Below are 26,793 nucleotides of genomic sequence, written 5' to 3' on the forward strand. Positions count from 1 at the left end.
TGCTGTGCCCTGCACCTTCTCCAGCATGATACCCTTTAACTGTGGGTGCCCACCCTGGCCAGGCCAGCACTCCACTCACACCCGGCCAGCATCCCGGCGATGGCACACTCAGCAGTATGGAAGGAAGGCCTTCTGCCTTCCTCACAGCACTTTGCCGATGGCTGGTGTCACCAGAAGATGAAACAGCTCTCCCGGGAGCCCCAGCAAGTTACTGGTGGTGCTTCTGAAGCCACACGACCCACAGACAATGCACCTGGACGGGGGACTGGAGCCTCCCACGGTGCCCTCTTCAGAGTCACAACCCCCGCAAGGAGGGGAGTCTTCAGAAGACCAGGCTGAAGGCGGGAGGCCCAGAGCCGCCCCCCACGCTCGGCCAGCCACCCCTGGGCCCCCAGAACCGGGGTCACTCGCTACTGTCCTCTCCTGGCCAGTGCCTGTCCACGGCCCCCAGGCTGCAGGCAGAGGGGCCAGGCTGGAGAGGTCTGGGTCACAGTCACGTGGGGACGTGTGACATGAGTGTGGCCCGGCCAGCCTCGGGCTGCCTCTGCTCTGCGCCAGACCAGCATGTGGCCCACACTGGGACCCAGGGAACAGGCAGGAGGAGAACACCCTCAGAGAGTGGGCAGCTGCCAGCCCAAGACACCCCGACTCCACGCGGCCGCCAGCTGCCCCCACGCGGCCCAAAGCTCCTGTCAAGGGGGCCCTGCAGGCTGCTCAGCCCCCCATCCCAGAATGCCCTGGTCAAGGGACCACTGGGGATTGGCCGCTGGGAGGACAGCCCCTCCCAGCGTTCAGGGCCTGTGCTGCCAGGCTGGACTCGACCGTGTGTGACAGAGCCCGTGCCCTCTCAGGGGTTGACCCCCACCACCCTCTTTCTCCAGGGCCGGGGGCAGCAGCTTCAGGGCAGAATCTGGGGCCTTCTCCCTCTTGCCTGCTTCTGGGAGGACCTGCCCAGCACCCAGTGACCCCGACACTTGAAAAATTACCAAACTACAACAGGCTTAAGTCCACAGATCTGAAGGCATTGCTCGAATAGAAACATTACATGGGTGTCACCCTCGTCACTGCTGCCCCGACCAACACTTAAAGACAACAGTTCTGTGCCCTGTTTGCTCCAGGCATCACTCCCGCCGCTGACTTACCTGCCCCGCAGCGCCATGTGGATGGAGTCACCCCGTGTGCTCTTCCACAGTTGCGTCGTCTTCTGTCTGAGATTCCTCTGGGTCGCACGGAGCAGCTTCTCACTCTGTCATTGCTGTGTAGACACCATGGCACCCTGTGTAGACACCATTGCATTATCAGATCACAATGATCTTCCCCTTTTGCTGTTTTTGAACATCTGGGTTGCTTCCACTGGGGGGCTATTATGAGTAATGCTGCTAAGAATAATACTGTCCATGTTATTTTGGTGAAAAAAACCCACCCATGGGCACAGTCCTATGGGTAGATACCCATATATGTAATTTTACAAGAAACGGTCAGTTTTCCAAAGTGGCCGCACGATTTCACACTGTCACCAACCATGAAAGAGCTCCGGTCGCTCCTCATTCTCACCAGTACCTGTCATTCCTTGTTTTTAGGGACTGAGATGTAATTCACATACCGTACAATTCACCCTTAGGAAGTATACAGTTCCGTGGTTTTTGGAATATTCACAATGTTGCGCAATCACCACCATCACCATCACCACGGCAAACATTTCCATCCCCTTCCAGAAGGAACCCTGCCCAACCCCCCCAGCAGTGACACCAGTTGCCTCCTTCCCCAGCCTGGTCAGCCACTCATTCCTCTGTCTCAATCCCGGATATTTTATACAAATGTGGCCTTTCTTTTTTTATTTTTTATATATTTATTTATTATTTATTTATTTTTTGGCCGCGTTGGGTCTTCGTTGCTGCTGCACGCGGGCTTTCTCTAGTTGCGGCGAGCGGGGGCTACTCTTCGTTGCGGTGCGCGGGCTTCTCATTGCGGTGGCTTCTCTTATTGCAGAGCACCGCCTCTAGGTGCGTGGGCTTAGTTGCTCCGTGGCATGTGGGATCCTCCCGGACCAGGGCTCGAACCCGTGTCCCGTGTTGGCAGGCAGATTCTTAACCACTGCGCCACGAGGGAAGCCCCACAAATGCGGCCTTTCTTGACCGACTTCTTTCACTTAGTGTCTGTAGGTTTGCCAGTGCTGTAGCACAAATCAGTGCTCATTCCTTTTTATAGGCTGCATGATATTCCATTGTATAGATTTACCACACTCTGTCCATTTGTAAGTTGATGGACATTTCTTTTTTTTCTTTGGCCGCGCTGTGTGGCATGCGGGATCTTAGTTCCCTGACCAGGGATCGAACCCGTGCCCCCTGCACTGGGAGCATGGAGTCTTAACCACTGGACCGCCAGGGAAGGCCCCAAGTTGATGTACACTTGGGTTGCTCCCACTTCTTGGCTGTAATGAATAATGCTGCTATGAACATTCATGTACAAGTCTTTGTGTGACATTTGTTTTCAATTCTCTCAAGTATTGCTATATATCTAGGAGTGGAAATGCTGGGTTGTAGTGGTGACTCTATGTTTAACTTCTTGAAGATTGAAAATCAGCAGACTGTTCTCCACAGCGGCTGCACCATTTTCCATTCCCACCAGCAGTGATGAAGGTTCTGATTTCTCCACATTTCCACACCAACACTTGTTATTTTTTATCTTTTGAACTATAGTCATCATAGTGAGTATGAAGAGGTATTTCACGGTGGTTTTGATTTGCATTTCCCTGATGGCTAATTATGTGAGCATGTTTTCATGTGCTTATTAGCCATATGTATATCTCTTTTGAAGAAATGTCTATTCAAGTCCTTTGCCCATTTTAAAATTGAGTTATTTGTACGTTTTTACTGTTGAGTTATAAGAATTTTAAAAATATATTTTAGATACATGTCCCTTATAAGACATATGATTTGAAAATATTTTCTCCTATTATGTGGGTTGTCTTTCCACTTTCTTTATAATGTCCTTTGAATCACAAAAGTTTTAAATTTCAATGAAGGCCAATTTACCTACTTTTTTGACTGGTTGTTTTTGCTTTAGGTGTCATATATAAAAAACCACTGCCAAATCTAAGGTCACAAAGATTTACATCTATGTTTTCTTCTATTTTCATAGTTTCAGCTCTTACATTTAGATCTTTGATGCATTTTGAGATACTTTTTGTATGTGCTGTAAGGTAGGGGTCCAGCTTTATTGTTTTGCATGTGGACCTCCCATTGTCCCAGGATAGTTTGGGAAAGATGAACTTGCACCTCTGTTGAGAGTCAGTTGGTTGTAGATGTAAGGATTAATTTCTGGACTTTCAATTCCAGTCTATACATCTATCCTTATGCCAGTGCCACACTGTCTTGATTACTGTAGCTTTGTAGTAAGTTTTGAAACTGGGAAGTGTGAGCCTTCCAACATTTTCTTTTTCAAGATTGTTTTGGCTATTACGGGTCTCTTGCATTTCCATAAGAGCTTGTGGTGGTTAATTTTATGCATCAACTTGACAAAGCTATGGTAGCCATGGTACCCAGGTTTTGGCCAAACACCAGACTAGATGTTGCTGTGAAGGTGTTTCTTAGACGTGGTTAACATTCAAATCAGTAGGCTTTGAGCAAAGCGGATGACCCTCCATAATGTGGGTGGGTCTCATCCAAGGGGTTGAAGGCCTCAAGAAAAAAAGATGGAGGGAGGTCCCCTGAGGAAGAAGGAAGTCTGCTTCCAGACGTCTCTGGACTCCACGTACAACATCAGCTCTTCTCTGGGTCTCCAGCCTGAGGGCCTGCCCTGCGGAAGGCAGACTTGCTAGCCCGCATGATCGCATGAACCAATTCCCTAAAATAAATCTCTAGATGGATAAACAGATAGATAGATAGGTAGATATGCACCCTACTGTTTCTATTGCTCTGGAGAACCCAGACTAATACAGAATTTTAGGACCAGCTTGTAAACTTCTTCAAAAAAGGCAGCTAGGATTTTCATAGGGACTGTGTTCAATCTGCAGAACAATCTAGGGGGGACTGACATCTGAACAATATTAAGTCTTCCAATCCATGAACATGGGATGTCTTTCCATTTATTTTGGTCTTTTTAAATTTCTTTCAACAATGTTTTGTAGTTTTCAGTGCACAGGACTTGCGCTTCTTTAAATTTATTCCTAAGCATTTTATTCTTTTTGATGCTACTGTAAACAAATTGTTTTCCTAATTTCATTTTGGATTGCTCACTGCTAGTGAAGAAAAATACATTTGATCTTGTATCCTGTAACCTTGCTGAACTTCTTTTTTAGCTCTAATAGTCATTTTGGGCATTCCTTGGCGTTTTCTATATGCAAGATCATGTTGTCTATGAATAGGAATTGTTTTACTTCTTTCTTTACAAACTAGACGCCTTTTATTGTTTTTCTTGCCTAATTTCCCTGGCTAGAACCTCCAACACAAAGCTGAATAGAAGTGGTGAGAGCAGACAAATACATCCTTTTAGTTCTAACCATCCTCCTGGGGTGTGGCAGTATCTCATTAGTTTTAATTTACATTTCCTTGATGTCTATTACATTTTGTTTCACTTCCCCATCAGATAAAAAATTGTAGCATGCACATCAGTATATACACACCAATATATGTTCTAATGTCTATGTAATGTCTAATTTAGGTTGCTTTTTCTGAGGCAATTTTAGTGTTATCTTCCTGCACCCTCATGGATTGTCGGGGTGCTCCCAGGGTGGATGCACCCCTCTTTGGGGCCTCTGACTGGTACTGTGCCAATGGCATGGCCCACTGGGACCCTTCCTGAGGGACGCAGAGTGCCCGGCAGTGGAGAGGGACTGCGGAACCATCCCACCCCTCTCACGTGGGCTCCCCTCGCGAGGTGGGTGGCCGCATGGACTTGGGTTGCTCAGGCCAGGGTCCAGCCACAGCCACTCACCAGGCTCCTTAACTGGAAGGCAGGACTAAGAATGCTGCCCACCCCTGAAATGGTTCCTGCCACGCAGCTCGGTGGGGAGGATAAAACGGGTGAGCCTGTATCAAGTGCTCAGAGTGGCACCGGGCACAGAGCAAATGCTCAGTTACAGCTGGATTGTGATGGACAGTGACGGAGCGGGTGACGGGAGCAGTGGCGACTTCATGCTGATTATAAGATGCGTAGAAGTTCCCTGAATTTTTTGCTTGGTCCAAGCACGAACGATGGGGTGGGCGTGCAGCTCACCGTGGAGAAGGGAGGTGGCGGGGAGGGCTCTGTCAGGCCGGCCTGGGCCCCATCCTCCTGGCTGCCACCTGGCCTTCCTGCTGGGAAGGGGATGTGGACCCCAGCTCAAGGCACAAAACAGAGCAAGGGGCCCCCACCCTGACCCTGGCCCCCCCAGATCGGAGGCCTGAGCAACTCCCAGCACCAGTGCAGCCGGGGCTGGGGCAGAACACCGTCCCTGGGACTTCGGGAACACAGGTGGTCCCGGGATAGGCAGGAGGAGCAGAGAATATTTCTAAACCTGGAAGTAATTTACTGTGTTTATTAAGTGGTTATTGTAGGTTAAATAACCAAATACTTGAAGATGATAACCCCCCAAGCCCTCCAGGCTGTCCAGCTGGGAGCGTCTCTGATGATGGCTCGGCACACAGCAGCCAGGGAGTGACTGCAGGAACCTCCATCTCCATTCTGTCTGACAGCTCTATGCTCCATAAATAGTCAGAGATTATTCAAAACATGTTTATTTAAGATGAACAGCTCTCCTGCAAATACAAATCTAAGCCAATAAGGCTCATAAGCCCTTACAATAATCAATGATAGCATTTAAGCACCCGGCAGCTTTGCTTAAACTGGAGGCCCCGGGCTCCTGAAAGAGGAAGAGGCTGGGGTCCGACATGCCGGGTGCCGAGAGGATGATCAGAAGCCGGAAAACCTGAGGGCCCAGGCACAGCATTACCCCCAGAACCATCTCATCTCCTCTGCAAAGTGGGCCCTCGGCTCTGAAACCCTGTGAGTTCCTGAGGGTTCTGAGAAGTGGCAGTGGGAAAGAAAGGCCGCCCCATAGAACGGCGACGGAGTTAAATGAGGGCACAGGGGCTCAAGGATCTCCAGACTCCTCCCCAAGGTAGAGGCCACCTCGCCTCCCCAAATCCATCCCACCCTCCCGCCTCCACAAGACCCATATACTCCTCTCCTCCCTGGAACACGTTCCACCCCCGACGCCCCACCCAGCGTATACAGACTCATGCCTCAGCGAGCGAGCAAATGCCACCTCTCCCAGGAAGCCCTCCTGGACCACCTCACCCCCACCCCGAGCCCCCAGCCCCCTGACTTTCTCGTCACAACTCATTATCACGGTTTGAAAGTGAGTGTGTGGCTACTGCTGCCCCTGCCCTGGGAGCTCCCGAGCACAGACCAGTCAGTCGTTCTCACCATCACACCTGGCACCGGGCCCAGGCTGGACAGGGCCGATGCCCAGTGAGTGCTCTCCCTGTGGACACAGAGCCAGTGGGTGCAGAAGGAGGCTTCACTGGGCAGAGGCATCCTGCTGCCCCCCCGGCCGGCCTGGAGCATCTATAGACTGTGTCCACTCCTGCCAGCCTCTCTCTGACCCTGGCTTTGCAGGATGTGTTAAAATCTGCTGGAGCGAATTGAGCCTCTTTGCTCTGCTTCTTCAAAATGAACGTCACTATCTGAACTACTGTAGTCTTACATGCAAATTTTAGAACAAGTTTATTAAGTTCTTTGAAAAATCCTGCGGCAGAAACTTCCCTGGCGATCCAGTGGTTAAGACTCCACACTCCCAACGCAGGGGGCACAGGTTCGATCCCTGGTCGGGGAACTAAGATCTCGCAAGTTGCATGGCACGGCCAAAAAAAAAAAAAAAAAAAGAATAGCTATTATCAAAAGGACAAGAAATAACAAAGTTGGCGAGGATGTGAAGAAAAGGGAACCCTCATGCATGCACTGTTGGTGGGAATGTAAACTGGCGCAGCCACTGTGGAAAACAGTATGCAGGTTCCTCAAAAAATTAAAAATAGAACTACCATATAATCCAGCAATCCCACTTCTGAGTATTTATTCAAAGGAAACTAAACACTAATTCATAAAGATATATGCATCCCTATGTTTACTGTAGCATTATTTACAATTGCCCAGATATGGAAACAACCCAAGTGTCCATCAATGGATGAATGGATAAAAAAGATGTGATATATATATGTAAAAAATCCTGAGGCAATTCTGTAATTTTTGTTTGTTTGTTTTGGAAATTGGACCTCAGGTGTGGAGGGCTGCATTAACCACACTCCTCACTTTGTAGCCGATTAGCATCGTCGGGCCCTAGAAGGTTCCTCTCTTTCGGGTTATTAGTCATTGACCCCTCCCCCTGCCACTCAAGGTGACTGGCCTGTGCTCGATGGGTGTGCTTTGTACGTGTGCTTTTAAAGTGAGTGCTGCTCTTCCGTGGGTATTTTAATTTATGTAAACAGTATTACGTTTGAGCCTCACGCTGTGTGTTTTTCCCCACCAACCGCTGGTTTTACGATTGTTCCATGTTGTCAGGGGACCGGCTTGTCTGTGCGACTCTCTACCAACCACCCCCATCCCCGAAGGACCCTGCAGGCACTTGCCTGCCCGCAGGGCGTGAGGTCTCAGGGATGGACGTGGACCAACCGGGAGTGGCTGGCTGGCTCAGGCCATGGGCATGCGCTCGCCCCGACCAGGTGCCGTGAGAGCTCCCTCCTGGCGCTGGGCCCACCTGCTTCCCACCTGAGGTCCCTGCAGCCCCAGCACACATCACACATCCACTGGCTCCCATTTTTATCGGTTTAGCAGGGGAAACTGACAGGTTCTCCCGTCGTCTGAACCCGTGTTCCTCTGAGTGGTGGTGAGTCTGGTTTCCTGTGGTTCCCGACTCGGCCTTTGCCTATTTTCCTCTGCTGCTCTAGTTGATTTGCAGGACTTTCCCCGCAGACACTGTGCGGTCAACGCACATAGCGACCAGCACAGATCCAAGTCCCATCAGGGCAGACATCGCAAAGATCCTCCCCAACCAGCCGCCTGTCTGCGAACCTTCTTCAGTGACCTTCAAAGCAAAGAAGCCCTTACACTGATGTCAACACACTCACACCTTTTGTATCTTACAGCCTGTTCGTCTGGAATTATGTTTCAGAAGACACATCCAGCCCCCAGTCACAAAGACACTTACGCAGAAGGCTTTGAACACACAGTTTTGAGGACAACTGATATTCTTCAATGTTAGGTGACCACATCCACGCTAAAAGTCCAGATAAAGGACAACCATATTTAGTTGAAGTTATTGAAGGAATAAATGATCCTGCAGCCACTCCATCAGAGACCACAGGTCCTGTTCATCCCCTGCCCTGGACAGCCCCACTGAGGCCGGGAGACCTGCCCTGACCCTGAGGCAGCTCCTCACACCTTTGCTCAAATAGGACTGACGGTGTATCTTGGAGGAGGCCAGGCACCCCCAAGGTGATGGGGACATTGTGGGGACAAGGAGCTAGCTCAGCCGTTGACAGGAGACAGTGTTTAAAAATAACACAAAGGTCATTGTAAGCTGTGCTCTGCATGTTGACCCCGGCGTGTTCAGGAGTCTACCTGTGTGAGCAGCCTCTGAGCTGCACACTTAGACGTGTGCACTTGCTACCTGTGTGTAATACCTCAATTAAATGTTTCAGAGCTCCCGCCATGAAGGGTCAGGACAGGGGACAAACCAGAGGCTTCCAGGAGATGGTGGAACAGAGACTCCTGCATGCAGAGCCAAGACGGCCTGGGATTGCCAAGGGTTACGGCATCCTAACCAGAGGCAGCTGATATTGGGGGTGGGGGAGTCAGGCCGACCTGGACCCCAGTCCCAGCTCTGCCACTCACGAGTGTGATCCTGGGGAAGCCGTGTAAGCCCTGGGGCCTCAGTGTCTCCATCCACAAAATGGGTGGTGCCGGCAGGCCACGCCCCTCACTGTTCCCTTGACCCGTGTCACAAGCAGCCTCGGTGACCACAGGGAACCAGCTCACAGACATGCCAAAGGCGTTAAGAAACAAAGTGTCGGCTTCACTGGGAGCACTCAATGAATGTCTGCTCTTTCTTTTTCCAGAAAAGGCCTCCTCAGGTATACATGCTTTAGAGCAGAGTCTCACTCGCTTACCCAGGCCAGGCATGACAGGGGAGAGCTGGCAGGTGCAGACCCCTTGCTGCAGCCAGGTATGGCCCCAGGTGACAGAAAGCAGCCCCCAGAGCAAGAGAACCATCTTCTTTCACATATAGCTGGAATCTGGAACTTTACATGAAATCTCCATATTTTTCAATTTTGACAAGCCATTGAAATCGTTTAAAACACTGTGTGAGCCAAACGAAGCTCATGCCTGGGCTACCAGTTTGCCATGTTAAAACATGTCTCCACCACCCTCATGTAATAAGGGGCATACAGAGAGGCTGGTCAACTTGGCCAGGGTTACACAGTGAGCAAATTAGGCAGTGGATGCGTGGGACCTCAAAGCCATCCATCATCCATCCATTATCCACCCAGCCATCCATCCATCGTCCTTCATCCATCATCATCTATCCATCTATCCATCCATCCATCCATCCATCATCCTTTATCCATCATCATCCATCCATCCATCCATCCATCCATCCATCCATCATCCATTATCCATCCATCCATCCATCCATTATCCATCCATCCATCATCCATTATCCATCCATTCATCATCCATCCATACACCATCCATCCATCCATCCATCATCCATCCCATACATCATCCATACATCCACCATCCATCCCGTGCATCATCCATTCATCCATCCATCCATCCATCATCCATTATCTACCCCATACATCATCCATACATCATCCATCCAGCCATCCATTCATCCATCCATCCATCCATCCATTATCCATCCATCATCCATACATACATTATCCATTCGTTCATCCATCATCCATTATCCATCCATCCATCCATCCATCCATCCATCCATTCATTCAGCAGATATTTGTTGAGTGTCTACTGCAAGCACCAAGGATGGTGCAGTGGTTAAGGGCTGGGGCTCTGCAACCAGCTGACTATGCTCAGATCCCAGCTCTGTGCAAAATTGCATGACTTGGGCACATAACTCAATCCCAGTACCTTGGTTTCCTTGTTTGTAAAATGGGGAGACTAGTCCCTTCGTATTGAGTTGTTTGTAAGGATTAAAAAAGTGAATATTCAGAACAGTGCCTGGCGTACAGCAAGCCAGTGCTAACTGTTGGTGTTTAATAAATAGCCACGTGAGTGGTGAAGGACCCTGTCACTCCACAGAAGGCACATGACTTTCGCAGTCCCGACTCATCCTTGCCCACTTCTGAATCGTGCTGGTGGGTCCTGGACCAGGTCTCCTGTCCCTTCCCCTGGGGTCCCCAGCCCGGCTCCCTCCACGCCCCCCGCTGTGGCTGGGGCCCCCGCCCCTGCTCCCTCTGCCTGTCAGCTCCCCTCTGACATCCCGTCCTCCCCTCCCATTCTCACCTCCTCCCAGGGAATGTCAGTGCGACAACAATGATAAATATTTATAAAAGCAGCAAACAAGCCAGATGAATAAGCACATTAATAAGCACATTTTAAAACACTGTGCTTGACAGCTGACTTCCCCCAGTCGAGGCTGTGGTTCACACATATGCACAGGCTGCACGGCCTCACATCCACTCACAGAAGGCCAGCTCCTTGCCCAGGATGGCTCAGCGCGACAGTGGCAGGTGGGGAGCAGGCAGCATGCCGCCCCGTGAGCTGAGGCCCCGCTTGGCCTGTGTCTGTGAGCAGAGGACAGCTGTGAGCAAGCACACTGAAGGACCCCGTCCGCTCGGCTCCTGCCCGAGGTCTGTCCCACAGGCCTGCGTGTTGACGGCCTCAGCACACCTGCGGTGCCTGCAGCATCCTGGCAGGGTTTTTCAAGGAAGGACAGTTCCCAGCTGGGTTCAAGGCCGGATTGTCCTTCTCCTGGGAGCTGGCAGCAGGCACCTGTGTTTGGGGTGGGGGCCTGGGCCCTTGGAGAAGGCCTCGCACCTGGGCCTCAGTTTCCTAAGGGACCCTAAGCTAACACCCTCCGTGTTGAGTCCCTAATTATCACTCTACCCCACAGGAAGAGGCCCAGGCTCAGGCTACATCTAATGCTCATAAGACTCCGTTCTATAGAAACCCACACTGTGGCCGCCCCAGACCACCCCCAGTGGCTCACGGAGAGGCGGGGCAGGGAAAGCCCCCCGTGCGTTTGTTCCTTATTTCTTCTCTGCAACAAGAGCATTGGGCGGGCTGGCTGGCAGTTTTCGGGGGAGCCGACCTCACGGGGTCTTGTGTTGGCCATCTGCTGGGGTGGGGGGGCCTCTAGAGGAGGGGAGTGAGGGACGGGAGAGGCCAGAGAAAAACACAGAGGGACGGGTTCCAGCTCATCTGCCTCTGCCCATCCAGTAGGGGTGATGGAGCCTGAATTGCCCCAGGGCCGTCCCACCCCGAGGCCAGGGGACTGGAGTTTTGAACCCCGAACCCCATGTCAATCAATCATTGGCTGTAGGCCACCCACCCCACAGGGAAGGCGGAGTCACGACCCCCAGAGGCCTCTTAGCAAGGGGGCCATCAGCCCAGAGCCATGGGAGAAGGCCCACCACTGACAGCACCACCTGCATTCTCTGCAGGGCCCTTCCTGTGCCCGGTGCTACCCGTCCTCAGGCCCAGGCTTCCCATCAGCCAAACCAGGGCACTCGGTCCAGACCGCTGGAAGACCCCAGGCCCCAGTGGACAAAGCCTCCCAGGGACTGAGGCTGCGGAGAAGGCCTGGCCCTCCTGTTCTGGAGGCGGAGCTCCCCTCTGCGGAGCTGGGAGCCAGCCCAGGGTCGGGGAGGAAATGCCCATCACTTGCCCCCCATGTGCCTGGGCCTGGGCTTGGGCTGCCCCCAGGGAGCATGGACCCTCTCACTCCCATGACACCTCTGGCGAGAAGACGCAAAGGACACCTAGGGAGAAGACTGCAGAGTTCGACCCTCAACCCTCGCTGACAACATGGCCTGGGGCCGGCCCAGCAGCTCATGGCCAAGTGAGTCTGACCCCTTGGGGCACCTCTCTGTCCTTCTGGACGAGGGCCATCTCCTGCCCGCCCCAGACAGGACCCAGCTCGCCTGTCCCCAAACCAGGCCAGGGATGCTCCAAAGAGCCAGCGTGTGGCTGGGCCCAGCACGATCAGCCAGGCGTCCAGGTGCTCCCCTGACCCCTCCGGCCCCAGGACCCGCCCCTGCACTGACCCCTCGGCCTCCCTCCCCACAGCATCATCTTCCTCAACACAGCAGGAAGAGAAAAGGGGCCTCACCGAGCACCACTAAGCCCTGCGAGGGGCCCCATCCCCTCCCCTCTCCCAAAGCCCACCTCCCCCCACGTCTCCCCTCACTGGGCCTGAGCACATGCCGCCCCTGCTCTGGGCCCTCCCAGGAGCCTCCTGGCACCTACGGCGCCAGGTTCCCTTGGTGGCATCCCCACAGGTGGGATTTTGTGTTTGTCTGTGTTATTTGTTTAGCGTCTGCCTTCTGCCTCTCGATGCCCCCCCGGAACACAAGCTCCAGGAGGGCAGCACTGGGGCGGGGTGTCCCTGTGGCTCCCCCAGCGCCCAGCAACCCACCTGATGTGGAGCAGCTGCTCCAAAGTGAGCGAGTGGGAGGGGCGGGTGCACCCTCCATGGACAGAGCATCCGCCTGCATCCCCTTCTGGCCACCGCGTGCAGAGGGGGAAATGGGCTCCCCAGTGAGCAAGGTGTGGCCAGAGCCGCCCAGCTGGGTCAGCGTGGCCCCAGGATGGCCCCTGCGGGATGGGGCAGGGGTCTGCATGGGCACTCGGAGCAGGTGGCTGTCCCCGATTTCCTGGGACAGTCCTGGTTGGTGCCTGTTGCCCTGTGTGACCATCAGCAGTGCCTTCTTTCATTCACAAAAGTGGCCGAGTCATACGGCAGGATGACCCTGCAAGACCAGGTCCTACAGGCCCACAACGGGCACGAGGACTAGGGGCTGCCAAAATGTCCCAACGAAGGGTCTGCTAGGGACCCCTGCCATCCAGTCTGACGGTGTCTGCAGAAACTGCGAGCACGCCCAGGGTGGAGGCATGGGCTCGGGCTGCCAGGGACCCATGTAGGTGGGCCAGGATGAGGCCGGAGTCCAGAGAAGGGGCAGGGCAGTCAGGAGGCCATGGGTGGAGGGGGCCAAGGGAGCTGGAGAGGTGCGGGCTGTCACTGGGCTGCGGCTCCAAGGGACAGTCCCCCGTCCCCATGTGGAAACGGGGCCTCTGCACCGGCGGGGTGGGGTAAGCAAACACACACACTTCAATCACTGCTCACTAGGTACGCCTCACTCACACACACACGGTTCCAGATACACACACACACAGATAAACACACCCACAAGGCACAAACAATACCCGCACGAATAAGTATACACACTGGAACAAGTAGACGTGTCACAATAGCAAGTCCTCAGAGACACACAAATTCAGACACACATACTGACACACACAAGGCACATATGTACTCGTGCTCACAGAAATAAATACACACACAGGCACATGCCTGCATTCACACAAAGACGCAAGAGCACACACACACGTGCAAATGCGCATGTAGAGCTCAGTCACAAGGCCAGGAGGACCCGACACGCAGACCTACAGCACGTGCACACGTGTACCATCTCCCTGCATCGCTGTCTGCCTCTCCACTGTCAGGAGTGAGCCCTGAGGGCTTCTCGTCTGGGCCCAGAACAGAGCGCGCCCCTCTCTGGCTCCTCCTCCGCCTCCCCAATTAGCCCAGGAAACAGGGGCTGCGGGAACAGCCAGTTCAGCCTGGGCCGGGGGGGCGCGCCTGCAGCTGAGAAGCACCAGTCACTCGAGGACCCCTCTCAGCTGGCTGACGTCTCCCGCCCCTGGCACACCCCAGCCACGGTCGCCGGGGCAGCCCCGGGGACGGGGCCCTTCCCCGCTCGTCCCCAGACCAGAAGCACTTGGAGGAGCATCTGTCCAGCTGGCAACTATCTCCTGGGCACTGCCAATGCCGCCGGCACTCACCAGGCCCTGGGGGCGGCACCGCGGTGAGCGGACAGCCCAGCGCTCGCGGAGCTGATGGTCCAGAGCAAGACACGCGCCCGGCAAACCAGCATGAAAATGACCCCCGAGCGCCACCCTGGGAGGGACACGGCCCTGTGGGAGCCCCAGGAGGGCCTCTGACCAGCTCTGGGACTTTGGGCACCTTTCCGGGCCTGAAGCATCTTGATCTGAGTGAGGCGCAGGGAGGAGGATTCAGGAAGGGGTCTAAGGTAGGTCGAAAGCCCCAGCTGTCTGGAGGGCGTGAGACAATCCCTCCCAGAGCTGCAGGTGGGGCAGGCTCTATCCGCCCCCGCCTGCTCTCTGGGGCCCTCGCGCTCAGGCTCACAGCTCTGGTGCTTTGAGGCCCAGGAGCCTGCACGCCAGCTCCGCAAACCGGGACGGAGACTTCGAGCCGGGAGACCCACCGCAGGGATGTGGAAACTGAGGCCCAGAGACCAGCAGCACCAAGGCACGCAGCGGCACTGAGGGAAGAAAGCGCCCAAGGAGTAGAGCCAGCTGGTCAGAGCCCGGGAGAGCAGCTGGTCCAGCCTCCTCAGCGAGCCCCACGCGGAGCTGGGACAGAGACCCCGGCGGCATGGGAGGAACCGCAGAGCCCCACTGTGAAGCGGCGTGCATACAGGGCAGGGCGGGGTTTGTGGCCAGTTTTGCAATCAATCCATCCATCAACGGACCACACTGGAGGAAACAGATGTGGAAATGAGACGGCCCCTCCACACGTATGGCTGACGTGTGGCTGACAAGAGCCATCTTCAGGGGATGCCAAGGACAAAATGAAGCCCAGTGTTGGGGGTGGGGGACATCTGGGGGCACAGATGTCCCAGGGGTGGGGCTGGAGGGCACTGTCTGGCTGGCTCACGTCTTCGGCGGCTGCGGTGACCCCGGCCTGGCGGTGGACGGGGGTGCGGAGCACCCTGCCCACTCCAGCCACCTCCACCTCCTCCAGGGCCGTGGGGAGACCAGGGGCGGGAGGGACCTGCGGGTGCAGATGTCGCTTCTCTGGAAAGCTGGCCTTGGCCAGATGCAGGCTGGTCGCTACATCAGCCCCAGCGGCCCCGGGTCCGGGACCGCAGGACGGCACTCTTGGGCCTGGCAGGAGCCAGAGGCCCAGACTCTGTCCTTCCCAGAGTGACCGACGTCCAGGCACCAGAGGGACATGAGTGGAGTGGACATGACCAGAGCTGGTCCCCTTGTAGCTGCTGACCCCCTGGGGGCTAGGAGCATCGTTCTGACAGTGTGGGGCACAGGCATGGGAAGAGGCAGGGGCTGGAGGTCTGCAGGACAGAGCCCACGCCAGCAGCCACCTGAGACCCTGGGGGCAGAGGGTCCAAGGGTCCGGGGGTCAGAGGGTCAGGGAAAGGCTGAATTAAACACAAGAAATGCCCCCAAACCACTGGCAACCTGCACCTTGGGGTCTTGCCCACCAGGACCTCCTGGGGGCCCACAGCAGGGTGTGGCCTGAGCTCTCTCCAGGTCAGTTTCCAGCTAGTTGCCCTGCATGTGGAATCAGGGCATCTGGGGGTGCCCCCATGGCCCCCTGAGGTGAGGCCGTGCACACGGGGCCTCTACCAGTTTTCTGGGTCCAAGGCGCTGAGCGGGTGCCACCCCTCAGGGCCACCACGGGTACTCCAGTGCTCCCCAGAGCCCAGCCCCTGCCAGGACAATGCTGGCCCTGTTTCCTGCCCACATTGCTGGCCACAGAGGGTCCTGGGGAAGGAAGAGGCTCAGAGGCCAACGTGAGGGTGGGAAGCTAGGGGCTGCAGCAGGCGCCGGGGAGACCAGCTTGCCGACCTCAGACCCCAGCAGGAAGAGAAAGCCTCTGGCCAGGCCATCCCTGGGGGCCGGTAAGGGTCCAAGTTCCCCTGGGAGGAGCTGCCCAGAGAACAGCAGAGAGCTTCTGCTGGTGGTTGTACTTGTGAGGGTGCCCAGGTCAGCCCTGGGTCCACCTGCACAAGCACAGGAGGGACGTCCGTCCCGGTGCACCTCAGCTCAGCCTGTCAGGCTCAGGCGGGGACACAGCACCCAGGCACGCGTCCGGGAAGTGGCTGGTGGCCCCCTGGTCCCCCCAGACCCGCCCAGAGGGGAGCAGCCCTGCCTGAGGCCACCTCCCCACGTGATCTGGTGGGAGTTTGGGAGAAAATGACAGAAGGGAAATTAGGTCAGCTTCTTAGGAGCAGGAAAGAAACCAGAAACCGTGTGACGGCAGAGACAGTGGTAACGGGGAAACTTTCTTCAGTTACGTGAAGGCAGTGGGAGGACAGCGGCTGAGCCAATAACGGACGGCGGGAGAGGGGGTGCTTGATGGGTCCCCTGCCATCTGTTACCCACGCTCGCGGCCCTGCTGACAGCGAGGGCCCCATGCTGGCTGCTCTGCAGGCCCCCCTGTGACAGCGACAGGTCCGGGCCCTGCCCAGGCCACACCTGGACCCCTGGACCCCCGGACCCCCGGACCCCCGGACGGCCAACCAGAGCACTGCCCGGGCTACACGCACGCTTTTACACGCATGCTCCAGCGCACAGGACCCTGGACACCCAGACGCAAAGACACACTCGCACGCTCACTCCCAGGTACTCACTCAGCACCCAGACACCAGCACATACACGCTCACAAAACACACCCAGACACGCTCATGCACAGATACACACATGCCCACGAGACGCACCCTCAGACACACATGAACACACAGGACATGTCACACACACACACTCATGCTCTCAAACACAGACGTAAACACACACACACATGCTCACAGACACACAACACTCATGAACATGAGGACACACACGCACACAAATCACACCTGGACACACTCCTAACAGGTCCTGCACACATGGACATGGTGACCAAACCCTCCCACTCAGGGCACGTCCACACAGCCACACACTATGCCCCCTGAACACAGCCCTCTTCACGGGGCCCACGATGGCCCTGCAGGGCCCCCCCCAGCCCCCAGTATCCCAGCCGTGCAATGTCGCCCCTCCCCTGCCCTGTCTGGCGGATGGAAGGACCATTCTCAGCACGGCTCTGCCCTCACACCCACCACCCTGCTCACCGAAGCTCTGCGACCCCAGGCAGCCTCACCGGGCACCCGGCCCTGGGCCCGCCCACGTCCACTCCCCGGTCACCCGCTCAGCAACATGTCCTGGACGTTCCAGGACCGAGCTCCACCCAGGGTTGCTCGTAAGCGACGGGGCCAAGGCCCCCTCATGAGCTACAGTGAGTGGAGCACACGCGTGTGGCACGTGGGAGGGGATAAAGGCCACAGCAGAGCAGAGCAGAGCGGGTGGGGGGTCAATGGTGGTCCTGAAAGGCCTCAGGGAGGAGGAGGCGGGGGCTCCAGGCAGAGAGAGCGGGGGGGGGGGGGCAGGAAATAAGACCACAGAGGCGCAGACAGCCCTTGGTGCGTGGCCACTGAGGATCTGCCGGCCGAGCCCAGCGGGAGGCCGTGGCATTAACCCAGGGCAGCTGGGAGGTGGCCAGGTCCCGGTGTACCGCGGGGGGGGCCGTGAGATGGTGCCGATGGGCTGGTGGGAGAAGCGGAGGGGAGGGAGGGGCAGGGCTGACCTCACCACCATCCGAGATGAGGGAGACTGAAGAGCGGGTTGGGGGGACGCGAGAGCTCCAGGAGGTGATTCTGGATTATCGGGGTGGCCCATGGGATCATGTCCTTACACGGGGGCAGCAGCTCAGACTCACAGAAGGAAACAGAGGGATCGAAGCTGCCGTGAAGAGGCGGGGTGGGGCTACGAGCCCAGGGAGCTGGAAAAGGCCAGGAAACAGATCCTCTGGGGCCTCCGGACACCTCGATGCCGGGAGCCCAATCCCCAGAACTGTGAGAGCGTTTTACTGCCTGACCCACCAGGTCCGTGGGCATGTTACCGCGTGGCTAACGCAGACACACCTGTTCAGCGGGGCTGGTGAGGGGCTGCCGTGTGCACAGGGCAGGTCCCAGGAGGAGCACAGATTGGGGAGATGCGGGGCTCTGGGAGGTGTTGGAAGCCCCGAAGGAGCCTGTGTAACAGGTACAAGAAGAGGCCCCAGCCTGACCCGGGGCCCCACGTGAAGAGTCAGAGAGAGAAAGAAACCAGACAAGGCTGAGGGGGCCTTTCTCCTGAGACCAAGTGGAGAAGGTGCTTCAAGGAGGAACGCGTGGGTCGGCGGGGCGTGGTGCGTCCACGCAGTGGAAACCGCTCAGCACATCGCGGTACATCTCAAAACCACCTGAGCGAGAGCAGCTTACACGCGAGAACACGCTCCGACCCCACTTACCAATCCCAGGAAACGCAGAGCATCCTCTAGGGACAGAGAGCAACCGCAGGGCCTGGGGACAGTCCTTTCCTTCAGACCACACAGCTCGCTGCCCGGGAGACGGTCCTAACAGAGCCGCCCTGTTAGTGCCTCAGCCAGACCTCCAAGCAGATAATTACAAAGTAAATGTGCGCAGGGCCCAAGGTGCCTGTGACCTGCCCTCGGCCGAAGCTGCCACACCCCTGGGAGCCAACGCCCCCACTGGAAATTAAGGCAATTTCTCCTGGATTTCTGTCTCTTGCAACCAAAAAAGTCCCTAATAGTTGACGTAAGTAGGGAAACCCCCGAAGATGCTGTGCTTGACTGTTGTCTCTGACATCTAGAAAAATAAGGGCTAAAGAATGTGTCTGAAAAGCTGAAATGAGTTCAGCTAAAAACAGAACATGTGAACTTTCCAAAACATTGACATACATAAAAAGCAAATAAAATGGCAACAGAATCTTAAGCGGTTAAAAAGCAGAAACCAGAAAAGAAGATGACAGAAGTTAGCCTGAAATTATTAATTACAACACGTGTTTAACTTAGTGTTTTACCATAGGTATAAAGCAAACCCAACTCAAGAGTCCACCTTTTCCCACTGAGTAAAACAAAATCAAACTAAAGGCTGTTCATGGCAGATATTTGCAAAGCGAAGTTACAACAGATAAAAATACACCAGGATATAAAATCAGAAGGAAAGCATGGGTCAAATACCAACCTCAGATACAGCCACATATAAGGCAAAAAGCGCTACACAGACAAGAGTGCCAAACAGTCATGAGATGTAACGCAACAAATCACAGTCAAGTATAGGAAGTAAGAACTCCCAGAAACATGAGAGGGCTTGGCAAAAATACTCCACTGATTGAGAACCGTAATTCACTTCTTACAATCTTGAGAGACCACACAGGCAAAAGAAAGCAATAAAGATTCTGAATAATATTAGTAATAACATTGTGTGTGGGCGTGTGTGAATATGGAGAGTAATCAGGGGTGGGGCAGAAGGACGGGTGTAGAAAACTTTGAACCTTGCAAACAGAAAACTCGCCTTCCTTTGCAACACCCCTGGAATAGACAGTTCGGACCATCAAAATGCCTCAATCAACCCTGCCAACAAAAAAACAAAAATGGAGAAGCTGTCCAGTTCTCTGTCCTCAATGCCATACAACTGAAGAGTTCATTCTTTACTACAAAAGCTTTCAAAAAGAGCCTTCAGAAAAGTTCAAGGAAGAGTTGAGTACTTAGAGACGTGCCCTCTCCTTGTTTGGAAGGTTTAATCTTAATGTGGCATTTGTATAAATTCAACCCAAACTGACCTCTGAAGATGACACAATTCAACTCGAGATCCAGTTGGGATTTTTATCTTTTTGACTTGGAAAACATCATTGAAAAGTGGCCCGGGAAGATTCAGTTCACGGATGGACAGGGAACTGCTGAAAAGACGGCCACTGAGGAGACGCTGGGTGCCCCCGGTGTCACAGCTCCTTACGAAGCCCCGAGGACACGCGTGCTGGGGACGCTGAGCTGCAGACCCCGCTGGGGGGAACGCGGGAGGCCACGGCCCTCCACCATCTCCTGGCTGAGGGGCGCCGGTCAGGGGGGCAAGAAACGTGGTTCTGCTCCATAACGTCATCTAACCACAAAGAAATAAGCTCCAGGAAAAAAATGAAAAATTAACTTAAAAATAAGCCACAAAATACAGATGAGTGTACGAGATGGGGAAAGCTTCCCTGAGCACAACACCAAAAGCAAAAATCACAAAAGAGTACCAGATTTGACTACATAAGCATCTTAAACTTCTATCAAACAGATGAAACAAACAAAATGAAAAAGAGAAAGATTATTTGAGGAAATAATCGTAATATATGTGTCCAGGGAAAGGGTTAATATCCTTAACATATAAATAATCAAGGAAATATTAACATACAAATAGAAAAATGAGCAAAGAATATGAACAATTTTCAATAGAAGAAATACAAATACCAAAAGGCATTTAAAAACCTGTTCAGCCTAATTAGTATTCAAGTACATGCAAATTAAAACAACCAGCTATCATTTTCACCTATAAAATTGGCACTTTATTATTACTATTATTATATTCAGTGTTAGCAAGAGTGTGGGAATATGGGCATTTATGCTTTCTTGGTGGAAACAAAGTGGTATAGCTTTTTAGATTGCGATTTCACCTCCCATATCCATACCCACTTTGTGTACCTTTTGCCCCACCCATGCTTCTTGTAGAAATTCGTCCTAAAAAAATAATTCACTACAAGTTTCTTTATTGAGGTCCTTTTTTGAATGGCAAATAAGAAGCCTAAATATCAACTAATAGGCAATCGCTGGCTATAATAAAATCACATATTTTCACACAACGGCATTCTATGCAGCCATTGATAATGATGTCATATGAGTAGGTACATCAGTGTAGTATTGTTAAGTGAAAAGAACAAGAGATAAAATAGTACATACCCCCAAAATCCATTTTTGTAAGAAAAGTAAGAAAGGCTGTATGCTATGAACATTGATTATCCACCGCTGGTGAGGTTGTGGGTGATCTGTATACTTGCTACATTGTGGTTATTTCCATTTAAAAATGTTCCTACAATAAATATACATTAATTGTGTAATAAAAATAAATGTTTTCAGGAGGAATGGGGAATGACTAAATTATCACACAATCACATAGTCACAACCCACAGCCAGGAAAGTCTGTGCTGTAGGACTACATTCATTGACATGAAAAGATGGTCAACATCCATCGTTAAACAGAAACAGTCTGTTACAGAACAGTGTGTGCACTATAATCTCCTTTTGTTTAAAAATAGAAAATATGTCTATTTATATGCATAGACAATGACAGGAGATTATAAAATGAAATATGAGGAATGATTATCTCTGGAGGGTGATGGGGTATCTTTTTGTTTTCTTTGTGTATTTCTGCATTTTCCAAGTTTTCTGCAGCTATAGTGTATTAATTTTATAATTAGAAATTATATTTACTTCTAAGAAAATATTTACATCCTTGCATCCCATAATTCTAAGATTTTTGTGCTGAGGAAATGACCCCTCCCCATACTAGTTTCCTTAAACCAGCCATCCTCACTCAGGAGGATGGTGTCCCCGGGAGCGGGCAATGCCTGGGAGCTTCTGGTCGTCACCCTGGGGATGGGCGTGCTCTGGCATTGACTGGCTAAAGGCCAGGGATGCTGCTAAACATCCCACAATACGCAGGATGGTCCCCACAGCAGACAGTGATCTGGCCCCAACGTCAGTGCTGAGGTTGAGACCTGCCTTCAACCATCATTTCTTCTTTTACTACTTAAAGGACAAAACATTCCCCCATGCAGCCCTGCGTCTCTGCAGACGGTCATACTCAGAAAAGCCCAGAAGCTGAAGGCACTTGAAAGGGGTGTGCAAACTGGACCTCCACCCATGAAGAAGCCTCGAGGGCTGGCTTGTAATCCGGGGACACTTCTGAGACGCACCATCCAGCAGCCTGCACAGCCAGCCCCCTCCCCCAGGGCACTCCACTCATCCCCGCAGCTCTCTGCCTAAGGGTCCCCCTTTCTCCAGCCTCTGACTCTACCCCCTTCTGCTCAGGCTCTGGACCCTGCACCACACAGACACACAGACACACAGACACACAGATGCAGGTCAGGGAGGCATAGACAATAGTTTTTCCACCTGGGGGCAGGAGGGCCAAATAAAGTACCTGGAGACATATAACCTAATGAATAAGGAAGAAACTAAGCTTTGCTAATATTTACTGTATGGATTGACTTTAGAATGTGCACGTAACTCACACATAAATGTACAAATGTCAGGGCTGCAGTGCTCAGAAAACAGCTTCTGGTGAGCTGTGCACACAGGTGGTTTGGAGGTGGTTGGCATGGAGGGGCAGAGGAAGGAGGTCTCTGCTCTTTGGGGGCCGACTGGGAGAGACGGTGAGAAGACAGACGGTAATAACTCTTAACCCGTCACAACCTGGCTCTGAGCGTGACGCTGCAATGCCCAGCACCTGGCATCAGCCGGCCAGACGCTGGGCTTGCTTCCTGGCGCACACGGGGCTCCGCGGGCAGCAGGGGTGCAGGGGTACTTCTTGAGGAGAACTGGCACCCTATTGCAAAGACACTGGCTCATGGGAGGTCACTCCAGGGTCTTTGAGAAAGAAAAGGCTGGTCTCTTCAGATGGGGAGAAGAGGCTGTTTTCAGACAAGGGGCCCTGTTCCCCTCCTCAGGGTTCCCCTCCTTTCCAGCCAGCGCCTGGCATTTATGTAGCAGGTCTGTTGTGGCTGCTAATTCGATTCAGGCTGTAATTCTGCGACCCCACGATCAAATCTAGAGTCTTGTTTCGGCTCTATCAGCCCTGTCACTTCAAAGGAGAAGGGACTGCTTTAGGAACATGGTAGCAGCTCTCTGACTCCTTGACGTGCCTTCAGCTGAGATTTTAAAGCCCTGAGCTTTTCCACTTTTTCCTGTAAACCCCCCTGAACCATCAGAAGCAGTCAGCCGATTGCAGAATTCCTGCCATCACTCCCCATACAGCCCGTCACTACAGCCGTCTCGCCTCCCAAAGCTGGGACATTATCCCAGGAACCGCATCCGTCTTTGGAAGGTGACACGATGGCCCACGAGTTGATGTGGGGACAGAGTATAAGTTCCACGAGAGCAGAGACCCTGCCTTCACTTCTGCCCTAAAATTGTACCAGGTACACAGTAGGCACTAAGTAAGTACAGAAACCCAACCTGAGCTGGCCCATCTGGGCTCACTTAACTGGGAGGGCAGCCAGATCCAGAGACCAAGAAGCACAGGGAGCTCCCTGTGACCACCTCGCTGGTCTCTGCTACTGACACGGGGGCAGCTTGCAGGAGCCCTGGGGTCCTCCCGACAGGTGGTGGACTCGCTTCTGTGTGGAAATTTCCAGAGGGACCCTGATGGGCCCGGCTTGAGCCCAATACCCTCCAGGAGCCCACACTTAAGTGGCACATGGGGTCGAGTCACAGGCCCACCACCTTGGAGGCCAGGGCTGGGGTCCCACAGAACATGACGGGCTGTTGACGGGGAGCAGGTCCCAAGGAAGGCCTCCTGCTAAATAAGGAGAAGGGAAGAGGAGGTACTGGGCACACACATGCATGCACATGCACTCACACACGTGCACAGGGGCACACATACACACACAAAAAGAAAGAACTGGAAATAATTTATTGATTAAGGAACTGTTAAAAAACTATAGCATATTCTTAAAAAGAATGTGATAAAGGTACACTGAGATTTAGAAAGATCTCAGAAGCATATTGTCAACTGAAAAAATCAAATTATAGAATAATAATATAATGTGATCCCGTTTATTTTTTAAACTACAATTATAAATGCATATGTATGCGCATTTAAAAAAAGGTCAGGACGAAAACAGATCATTTAAAAATGATTAGCGCAGGGAGGGCAGTACAAAACGGCAGAGGGAGGGTTAAGAGGACTTCCGGTGAGAGAGTGGCATGGACATATATACACTACCAAATGTAAAATAGATAGGTAGTGGGAAGCAGGCGCATAGCACAGGGAGATCAGCTCAGTGCTTTGTGACCACCTAGAGGGGTGGGATAGGGAGGGTGGGAGGGAGACACAAGAGGGAGGAGATATGGGGATGTATGTATATGTATAGCTGATTCACTTTGTTATACAGCAGAAACTAATACACCATTGTAAAGCAATTATACTCCAATAAAGATGTTTAAAAAAAAAAAAAGAGGACTTCCGGGTTTACCCTAGCCCTTCTCCACTGCTTGATTTGGCACGGGGAGCAGCGTTCAGCTCTGTGTTTAACGGTGAGGTGGGTTTCCAGGTGCAGGGCTGCCTGAGCATCTCCTTCGTGCATGGTACCCGCCTTAGCACCTCGGCCTCCCCCGCGGGCCTCCCGTCTCCCCATAACCCACTTCTGTCAGCCAGGATTGGCCATAACAAAGGAACAGGGCACGTTTCTTCTGTCACCACAGAGCTCTGGGTTTGCTATTCCTCCTGCTGAAAGCAAACAAATGGGCCTTTTCCTGCTCTTAAGATCGACCACAACAGAAGACAGGATTGTGGCTTTTGCCGGGCGTGGCCACGGGGTCACATGCCTGGCACGTAGGACGCGCCCCTCTTATCTGCTTGCTCTGTGCAGGTGTGGCCAGGTAAGGGACATGGGAGCTGACTGCAGGGACACGGCGTGGAGACGTGCAGGCTGTAGCGCAAACCTGACCTACCCCGTGGACGGCTAGTAAGCAAGGGGGCCAAGGGTGGGGCCCAGGGCAGGTCACCGAGGGTCTGACTTTCACCTGGAGATGCAGGCGGCAATGGGCTGCCCCCAGGGGTTTAAGCAGGAGGTGAGCTGTGTGCTTTTCCGGGATTCCTCCGGTGGGGGTGGGGGGTGTCTGAGGGGGCTTACGGTCTGGTTCCCCCACTCCCGAGTAGCCCTGGTCCCACCCAGGAGGCCTCTCCAGTGCCCCTGGGGTGTCGTCTTCTCTTGACTTGTGTCCTTAGCTACACACTGCGCCCTGGCCCTCCTCGCTTCCCACCTGACACAGGACTAACCCAGGAGGACTTGGAAGCGTCCAGGGTCCCAAGGAGCAGACACCTGTCATCTTCACCTGCCCAGCACCCTTCCCCCTTCCTGTGGCACCAGCCCCCACTTTCCTTCAAAACCCCCCTTTCCCTCCCTCAGCCGGTGGCTCAGGTGCAGCTGACCCTCAGCGCCTTCGGCCCTCTGTTGCGCAGGAGAAGCTCTCTTCCTGCTCCGCTGTGAGCCTGGAGCGGCCGACGGCCAACTCAGCCAACCTGGGAGAGGATGGGCAGAGCCGAGCTGGGGGAGGGGGCGTGAGATCAGCATCTTCTGAGCAGCAGAGCATCCTTGCAGCCTGAAGCCTGACGAGATCTACCCTTGGCCTTTAAGCAACTCAGACCAACATAAAATCACTCTCTGCCTAGGTGGTTTTGTGGTGGGATTCTGCCGCTTGCTACCACGTGTACCTGACAGATCATGCTCCCAGGCAATGCTCTGGACCAGGCTCCTGACACCTGAAATTTCAGAGCATCTGCTCAGTCCTTGTGGTCCTGAGGATGCTCGATCTTCCCAGATCACTTACAAAAAGAGGAGAGGGGCCTGGGCCCCCAGCAGTGGAAGCTTTGAGTGGGGATTTCTACGCAGCCCAGGGACTCCACGTGGGGACTGGCTGTCAGCCACCTGGAAGCAAGTTTCAGGGACCAGGTCACGGCAGAGGAGGAAGGAGGGCAGCAGGGAAGAAGGGAAGGGGTCTGCTCTTCGCCAAACAAGAACCCCAGAACGCAGGACACCCAGCTCAGCAGGGGCCCCCCAGCCACTGGGCTTTCTGGGCCTCTTTGGGGAGTGGAGACCAGCATCTCATCCCAGGCCCTCTGCAGTCAGATGAGAAAAGTTGGGCTCAAAGGAGAGACAGGACTTCCCAAGTCACACGGCAAGTTAGCGTCAGACCTGTGGCTGGAAGCTGGGTCCCAACCCTACACCTTTCTGTCCCCACTCCTGGCCCAACCCCTGCCCCCCGCTCCTCCGAGGCAAGCTGAGGGCCTTCCTCCCTCTCTCCGCAAGGACTGCCGCCCCCATCCCCCACCCCTCGTCCCCTTTTCACACTGCAGATCCCATGTCCAGGGCAGCAGCTCGGGGCCCCCAGGAACACTGGGTGCAGGGGCCAGTCTCATGCTTGACCTGGCTGCTCCCTTCTGCTCATCCAGGCTGGGTACCCAGCACCAGGTCTGGGACACAAGCGGCCACGATGGCAAACCCAGGCACAGGGGTGGGCAGGGACCCTGGGCCAGCTGGCTTTCGCGGCAGAATAAGCCACCCAAACCGAGAGGCTCGTACATGAGTAAACGGCCATTTACCGAGCTTGTGATGTGGGCTCGCCCCCTGCAGCACCCGGCGGCCGAGGGCAGCCTGAGCAGGAGGCCCTCCCGACACAGCCTTTCTCTCCATGCGTGTCTCGTCCTCCGCAGGCTAGCCTGGCCTGTCCACGCGGCAGTGGGCAGTGCAGGAGCCGCGGTGGAAAGTACAGGCCTCCTGAGACCTGGGCTGGGAACCAGAACACCACCACTTCTGCCACATCCACTGACCAAAGCGGGTCCAGCCGGCCCAGAGGTTGGGGAGGGGGACCCTATGGGAGGGGCTGCACCGCGTGGCAGGGGAGCAAGGGTGCAGGAGGGATTGGGATCTTTCTGTGAGCAGTCAACCACAAATTCCAAATACCTGGCGAACATCACGGGTGTGCTTTCTGCAGAGCACCTACATCAGGGCTTTAACAAACCGTTTTCGGTTTCATTTTGCACAAAAACATGACTGAGGGCCAGATCCTGCTCAGGGCTGCCAGCTCGAGCCCTCTGCAAGACACAGCTA

The 26,793-nt window shown here is 54.0% G+C and overlaps 1 long non-coding RNA gene across 1 annotated transcript in view; it reads right to left on the bottom strand.

The window, feature by feature from the left end:
* The window catches only part of LOC133094871 (uncharacterized), a 249,813-nt gene that overhangs the window by 181,110 nt on the left and 41,910 nt on the right, over positions 1-26,793 (bottom strand). Inside the window, exon 2 of the long non-coding RNA XR_009701520.1 lies at positions 1,143-1,276. This is a non-coding gene — a long non-coding RNA (uncharacterized LOC133094871). The remainder of the gene's footprint in view (positions 1-1,142; positions 1,277-26,793) is intronic.

This window comes from Eubalaena glacialis, chromosome 7 (assembly GCF_028564815.1).
Source record: "Eubalaena glacialis isolate mEubGla1 chromosome 7, mEubGla1.1.hap2.+ XY, whole genome shotgun sequence".
NCBI classification, from domain to species: domain Eukaryota; kingdom Metazoa; phylum Chordata; class Mammalia; order Artiodactyla; family Balaenidae; genus Eubalaena; species Eubalaena glacialis.